This window comes from Uloborus diversus, chromosome 9 (genome assembly GCF_026930045.1).
Source record: "Uloborus diversus isolate 005 chromosome 9, Udiv.v.3.1, whole genome shotgun sequence".
Classification (NCBI taxonomy): domain Eukaryota; kingdom Metazoa; phylum Arthropoda; class Arachnida; order Araneae; family Uloboridae; genus Uloborus; species Uloborus diversus.
The window spans coordinates 75,399,279-75,406,958 of NC_072739.1; the positions used below are offsets into that span (position 1 = coordinate 75,399,279).

General features: G+C 35.6%; 1 non-coding gene across 1 annotated transcript; it reads left to right on the plus strand.

The window, feature by feature from the left end:
- The first annotated feature begins 722 nt into the window (after positions 1-722).
- Trnad-guc (transfer RNA aspartic acid (anticodon GUC)) lies at positions 723-794 on the plus strand. Its single transcript has one exon. It is a non-coding gene; the product is annotated as a tRNA-Asp (tRNA).
- Positions 795-7,680: the final 6,886 nt, after the last annotated feature.

Sequence of the window (7,680 nt, forward strand, 5' to 3'; positions counted from 1 at the left end):
AAAAAAAAAACCACCTATGACAATTTTAATCATGAATTTATTCGAAAATATTTGAGTGTACGATGACTTTTGTGGTGTATTATTTCCCTGCCTCTTCGTTTTTCGACTCATTTAAAAAAGTAGATAAGTCAATATTTTGAAAAAACTACAGGGTTTCAGTTAGAATGACATAGGAATGATGTGAAAAAATATTTGACTTCATGTTCGAATACGCTTTTGCGTTATTTTCGTTTTACTAAAAAATTTCGAAGTGTACGAACACTTTTGGGAGCCACTGTAGTTCAGTTTTCGTAAAATTTTGTTCAAATGCTGGTGGCGCCATCTATGCACCGAGCTGAAAACTTAACACTAGGTCATGATACCTGGGATTATTGTCAATAACGGCACGATTATAAGGAAAGACACAAATGTCAGAGACAAATATTCAACAAAATATAACAGAAACTTGCCGTAGAAGGCTCTTGAAACGACAGCTTCTGGATGGTAGTAAATAACAGTAAAATGACGAGAAAAAGGAGCTGAGAATTTACTACGTGATAGTTATCTATCGATACCATAGAATGGAGCAGCAACTATTGCTGTTTTAAAGAAAATGGCAAGAATAAAAAAAAAAAGACTGCAGTGCTGTGGAATTGTAATAGGTAAAAAGTTTAAACCAAAACATTAAAGCATGCTTCACAGGTTTTTATTAAATAATTTATTTTTTCTACCTCGGTAGTGTGTCCTCGGTAGTATAGTGGTCAGTATCCCCGCCTGTCACGCGGGAGACCGGGGTTCGATTCCCCGCCGGGGAGCATTCTTTTTATTTCCATCTCTTTTTAAAAATTTAAAGAAATTGTGTGTCCTAAAGACACACGACAGAAGCGAAACTTTTGTCTTTTTTTTTTTTGGCATTCTGAACTGTCACTTCATCCGCTCATTTTGACTGCGCCTGACTAACGCATATTAGCAACAAAATTGTTTATTTGCATGAAGAAAATCGATTGTAAATTAACAACGAGAAAACTAACCCTTCGACTCCGCAGTCTTAATAAAATCATTTGCGCTGTGAATTCATTTAAATTTGATTTAGTCATGTTTGTTTCTAACTTCCGTCAATTTTGAGATATGGTATTTCGATTTTTATTCTTTTTCCTGAAACAAAAAATTGAGAATGTATTCAGAATCTGCACGAATTTCTCAGTTTTTTGGTGCCAAAAAATGATCTTTCGCGTTGCCTTTTATAATGTTAATAATTATGAACTGTTCAAAAAATGCCCTTAAAATCGCTAAATAAGAGGAAAAAAACCCTTTTCGATACACATTTCGCACCAAGAGCTTAAGTTTGTTTCAAGCAAATCCGACTCTCGGGATCTTCATTTGCCTTAAGTATCCTCGTAAGTTTACGAAAAAATAGTTGAGAAGTTTTTGGTTTAGATTGTTTAAAGCAAATTCGCCTTAAGTGCATTGTTCTATTTGTCTTAAACTTCACCGTACAGCCTAATTTTAAGTTTTTTTCAAACTGTTCAAAAGTGAACAAAAATCGTTCAAATCAAAAAAGTGATATGTGGCATATCATGTTGTCCTCGCCTTTTCAACCAAAATCAAAAAAAAAAAAGTGGAGTAAAATCGGACTATTCATTCAAAAGTTAAGGAGCGACAGACAGCACACATGTTCCCCATCTCAAAACCCTACTTAGCAATTTTTAGTTTTTCGATATTTATTTATTTTAGACCTTTTTTGTGTGTATAGCATTGTCAGCATGAACCATTCAAGCAGTTTAAGAATGGTTCATGCAGATATGGATTTTGAGGGACTGACGTCATTATTCTATTCGCACATTTAGAGAAGTTATACAAAAAGAGGAATTTTTGAAGCCATTCCGGTGGGATTTAAAAGAGAATTTTGGTGTTATTTTGAATACAGGGCCGATCCTAGCAGGTGTGCAGAGTGTGCACCGCACAAGGGCGGCCAAAGCAAGGGGCGGCCGTAGGCCGCATCATGTAGTTCTTATAAGCAAGAAAAATTCCTCAAGAATTTCTCACAAGAAAACTTATAATTAGTCGAATAAATATGCTGAATTTTAAATGTTCAATTATCAAAGTAAGTGTCGGTTTCCCGGCAGTATAGCATAGTTTAAGAAAAATAGAATGTTTAGGAACATTGTGTTGGTTCATTGTCCATTAGTATTTTCTCTTTACACACATGCTTCATTTGGTTGCAAAGTTTGTGACAGAACCGGTAATCAGGCATGGATACAGGGGAGGAGAAATGGCCCCCTCCTGAAGCATGAAAGGGTGCCTTCTAAAAGGAGCACCGAGGTCGGCCACTAATGTTTACCCCCCAAGCTTTTATAGACCTAAACAATGAAGACATATTTTATTTATATAGAAAAAAAAGCTATATTGATTAGACACTCTCGCAAGCATTTCAAACAACAAATTCTGTGTTCAACAATCGTGGATGCATGGAAAGAAAGTGAAAAATTGCGACAACTCTGAGAGTCAAACATATATGAATGACGAACTAGAATTTTGTAATTTCCCCCCTTTACGGAAATTTTTTCTAATTATAATCCCGAATGAACTGCCCGATTTCAAATCAGGTAGGAGGACAGAGCTCTTCCCCCGGGTAGCAAATTTAAACGAAGCTCCTCAACGAAGATCAAAAAGGATGCCATGACCTCCTTTACGAGACTAAAGAAGGCTTAAAATTGCATTTCTAGGACTTTAATTTCGGAAAATTTTGCTGGTTGAACCACTGATCTTAAGTCTCTGATTCCCAATTAAAATTATTTATTAAGTCTTTGATTCACCCCTTCCACCTTAACTTAATCAAACATAGCCTAAAAATGTTGGCTTCAAAATCCAAAATGTGTTTTTAGAAGACAGCCCTTCCTACTGTCCTCAAATATTGCTTAATGACATTTTTCGGATTTCTTTTTCGAAATTTTTGCGATGGACTTTTTGCGATTACTAACAAAGACAGTCTCAATTAGCGTCTTTAGAGAGGCCCCTAATCCCTACCCCTCTCACTTAATTTATTGAAAAACAAAGTAAAGTTGCGTTTTTCAAACACCAGTTTCAAGAACTTTCGGGGAAGGACCCCGGATCCCCCTTTTCTCCAATGCATTTCTCACTATACCTCAAAATTTCGTTTAGACGGTTCCGTGGAGCCACAGAACCCTTCCTGCCTAAACTAGCCTGAAGTTGACTTCAGTTTCAAAAAAGACAGTTCGTGAGGACACACTGAACCCCCGTCCGCTCTTAGTCCCATCGTTATCAAACAATGCCTAAAATACGTTTTTGGGACTTCAATTTCTAAAAAATTCCGGAGGAGAACTGCTTGGCATATGTAACTTTCTACCGCACTAGGGCATAACCACCAGTCGTCAAGGTAAGGTGGAAAAAATTCTATAGTTGTATTTTTCCGATATTAATATCGAAGAACATCCGTAAAGATCCGCCAAAGCTTCCCAGTTTCGTTAACGTCACCAAAGGTAGTATAAAATAGCGCTTTTAGAAACATCCGCTTGGGAGTCCCAAAACCCTTCCTTCTAAAAAAATAGCCTCTAATAGATTTTAGTTCTGAAAAATATTTCGGTTCGGAATATTTTCACGTTTCCCCTATTGTTTTCAAATACAGCCAAAAATGGGTTTTTGAAACAATTGCGCCGAGAAATTACCGGAGGAAAGCCGCTAGATCCCCTACCGTCACCAAAGACAGCCTAAATTTGCGAACTTCAATTTCGAAAACTTTCGATGGGAGACGATTGAATCTCCCTCACTCTAGCAAGGTCAACAAAGGTAACCCAAAATTGCGTGTTTAAAACTTCAGTTTCGGAAAATTTTCGGGAAGAGCGCAGATCCTTCCTATGCTACGGTCACAAAAATAGCTTCAAACTGATTTCAATTTTGAAAGAATTTTAGGAAAGAACTCCAACATTACTATCACCTGAAGTCTCGAAAAAATTCCTAAAATTGCGATATTTGACGTCAATTTCGAAAATTTCTCCATGCACCTTGAATATACCCGACTCTTTTGTCCTTGCAACCGAACGCAACCAAAGATTAACGAAAACTATTTTTCATACGCCAATTTCGATAATTTTCTCGGAGCAATCCCCCCCTCCCCCGCTTCCGTCCTTCCTCTGATGTCACCGAAGACAGATTATAAAATGCGTTTTTAAGACTAGTAAATTTCGGTATCTATTACTTTCTTCAAAGATATAAATTGTACCTAAGGAGTTTCTTATTATAAAACTTTTCTTCCTTTTTACAAATTCAACATTCTTCTGTTTTTTTTTCTCACTCTTTTTTAAATTATAACTTGATACAGAAATTTGAAGAAAGATTTATATAGACGTTTTAAAGATTAGTCAAAATATGCAAATTACTCTTGAGGACTTGAGGGGCGGCACATCAGGTCTTTGCACACGGGCGGCCGACACCCTAGGATCGGCCCTGTTTGAATATTTTTTTCTCGTTCGAAAAAAAGAGTTAAATAAGCTAAAAATTCCTGTCAGACTATAAGTTTTAGAAGTAGGGGTACATGGGGCAAAGTGAAATGATGAATTATTTACTCTGCTTGTAACTCCACCTATCTGGTATTATTTTAAATACATAGTTTATTCCAGTCACGGAAAAAATACCGGCGAAGGTTGAAGTATTTGGTATTACAAGCAATTAAAAAAAATTGCTACTCATATTGTAATATTTCTTGCAAGTCAAATATTATTTTTGTTACTATAAAATGATAAAGTTCTTGTTATTAAAATTTTAAATATTCAATGCAATATTAATTTAGTTAATATTAAGCCTATTTGTATTTAAATAAATTGTACATTTAGTCAAGTACATGCGGGGCAAAGTGAAATAGTTTGTTTCATTTACTCACTCGAATCATTTAAGATAAATCACTTACGTTTTCATCAATTTATATTCCTTCATTTTTTATTCGCTCAAAATTTTTTTTGTAATGAATTGATTTATCCATTTAATTGTTCGTTCATTGTTTCATAATCTTTTCATTTTTTCATTCAACCTTTTATTTTCTGATTCTTTTGATCAAAAATATGTTTTATAATCGAAAAGAATTTATTTCATTCGAAAAATATTTTATTTTTTCACTTTGCCCCCTGAAAAATAAATGATATTTTCCCATTTTATTTGAAAACTCGAATTTTCCCCCAAAAATTGAAAAATATTTTTTCAACGCAAGTTTTAATGTGAAATATTATGTTCTTTCTTTATGTACTGTAATTTTCTACTCAAATTTCGGATTTGTTCATTTTGAAAATACTCAGTCAACTTAACCATTTCACTTTAACCCACACTCCCCTACTTTCCTTTTCCAGAAAAATAATTTAGAGGGGTGAAGTTATTTGAAAAATTTAACCATTATTTTATTAGGGGTTATTAGAAATTGATGTCTTTAGTCTAATAAAAAATTTTAGGAAACGCTTTTCTTTGTCTTGTGGACAGTTTTGGAGACTATTTTCCTCAGTCTAATTGAAGGTTTAAAGTCTGTCTTCTTACTCTAAAAGGAGTTTCCGTTTACTTCGCTCAAGTATCATTTTTTGAGAACCTTGTGTCGGGATTGTATTGGGATATTTCGGGGGACTTTTGTTCTAATTTAAATGAAGATTTATAGTCTGTTAACGTTAGTTTGGGGACTGTTGCCTTTAATCTAATGCCACCTTTAGCTATATTTCACTTTAGACACAACTGAAACAAAGTTTTTTCATTTGAATGGGAATTTTTAGGGACAAATGTCCAAATATCGAGGGGGATTTTTAAGGACTCAATTGTGATGGGGGATTTTACAATACTGTTTTTTCTATTGTACTAGAAAATCGCCCGTCAAGGTATGACGGGTGAAAATTGCTTTACATTTGAACGAAGCTATTGCCTGTTTGGTGACATTTCGATAGTTGAAATTGTAACCGTAACTCTAGTGGATTAAACCTTAACCCCAGTAGATAGCGTTCATTGTTGACCCTTCTTTCGTTTCTTCATTCCCCTGCAATGACACAGTCTTACCAGTAAAACAGTTAAGTTACCGGATCGAGTTCAGCATGACCCTGCACGTCAAACATTACCAAAATCATAGAGACCCCCCCCCCTATACTAAGACATTGAAGCCGGAAGTTGAACCGCTGTATCCCAAGATCCTTAGTTTCTTGCTAAACATTTTCAGATGCATTTTGATTCAAGTCATTCTATTACTGGATTTCAATTGATAGTCAATTTAATCGAAGATATTGTTTATGAAGCACGTGTTTGATATTGAATTAAATCAGGAATTAAAATGCAGGACAATCCGCCAGCTACTGTCCAACTTTTAACTCTAAACCTTACTCTAATTTGCGCATACGTCAGGTCTTATCTGATTTTATCACAACAGGGGTGATAGCAAGAATTAAGTAAGGAGCAAGCAAAAACTGAATGCATCGGGAAGTGCGCTTCCTTAAATCATCACCCCATTTTCAAATGAAACCGTTCGTAGCTGCTAGTCGCGGAGTAAGAGAACCGACTAAAAGTTATCCGATCCCTTCGTGAGATTGGTGAAAGCCATTCTGGCGAAGCTAGCATGTTATAATTACTCCATCTTTGCACCGCTGTATCCCTCGCATTTTTAATAGTTGCGTTGCAACCATTAAAAATTATACATAAAACTGTTTCAAGAGTCAGCTAATTGGCAGAGAATGACTGCTGATTTATTCAAAACCGTTGTTGATAAGCATGAACATCGGCTGGTTTAGTAAAAAATAATTTTTCTATTCCCCCCCTTCCTTTATGTATAAAAATTCTTCAGTAAATAAAAATTCACTTACCTTCTACTTACCAGAGGGTAAAGAAAGAGGTTTCTTTAACCTCTCTTGTTCCTGTTCTTACAAATATCCGTCGATTCCGCCATTTTATTATAGAACAAAACATTTAAACACATTTACAGATATTTCACAATGTTGTTCCCATTACAATGACCTTTGATTCTAATCAATTACAATATTTTTCTGTAGAAATAAAATATTTCATACACTTTTGAGTCCTCGAAAACGATCAATTGTCACTGCGGCGTTCGTCTATAAAGGTATAAATAAAATCCAACTTTTGTCTTTACACGCCATTTGGACAATCGATTAAAGCGGCGGGTTGCGAACGACGAGGTTGATTGTTCGAACCCCATCGCCGTATATTTCATTCCTTAATTCATCGAACGCAACCCTTAGCCACCTACCTCATGTCCATTTTCCGTAAAATTTTACTTCAGAAGCATATGCAAGTTTGCATCAACTCTGAACTTCCCGCACAAGTGATCCGTTCTTCACAATTCTGAAACTCGATTTCCATACTGGCACAGCACGGCTGGTTGCGTAAAATGGATTGTCCACAACCCGCACGTGTTCCATTTACGATTCTTCTGCTTTTCTTTCGACAAACAATGGGATTGTGGTAGCAGATATTTTTCCAGCAATCTGCGACGGAGATTAAAAAAACCCAAAAATAGTCTGCTCGGCAAAAATCGGATTAGATTAGTCATTACAGTTATTATTCAATATCACCATGGGGTACTTGAAAGTAAAATGCTGAATCTTTTAATAGTTTGCAAAACGTAGGCTAAAAAGCTTCAAAATAGAATAGAAAACTAAGGCGCAGGCAGCTACCGGAGCAAGTGTGTTTGACCTCTCAGCCACTAAG